Raw genomic sequence first — 376 nt, forward strand, 5'->3', positions numbered from 1 at the left:
CGAAGCAGTCGCCAAGATTGGAACTGGTACAACATCTTTGCCTTTTGGATGTCAGACGTGCATAGCGTGGGTGGTTATGTGTTTGCAGGTAGTTTATTTGCGTTGGGGATTCAAAGTTGGCAAGTGCTGTTGGCATTAATTGTCGGCATCATGATTGTGCAAGTCCTGTGCAATCTAGTGGCAAAACCTAGCCAACAAGCGGGCGTACCATATCCAGTGGCATGTCGTATGCCGTTTGGGGTATTTGGGGCAAATTTGCCTGCGATTATTCGTGGTTTAATTGCGGTAGCATGGTATGGCGTACAAACTTTTTTGGCTTCAAAATCACTAGAAATTATCTTGCTATGGGCAATGCCAAGCTTGAAAAGCTTAGAAC

Source organism: Aptenodytes forsteri, unplaced genomic scaffold (genome assembly GCF_000699145.1).
Source record: "Aptenodytes forsteri isolate BGI_AS27 unplaced genomic scaffold, ASM69914v1 Scaffold1632, whole genome shotgun sequence".
NCBI classification, from domain to species: Eukaryota; Metazoa; Chordata; class Aves; order Sphenisciformes; family Spheniscidae; genus Aptenodytes; species Aptenodytes forsteri.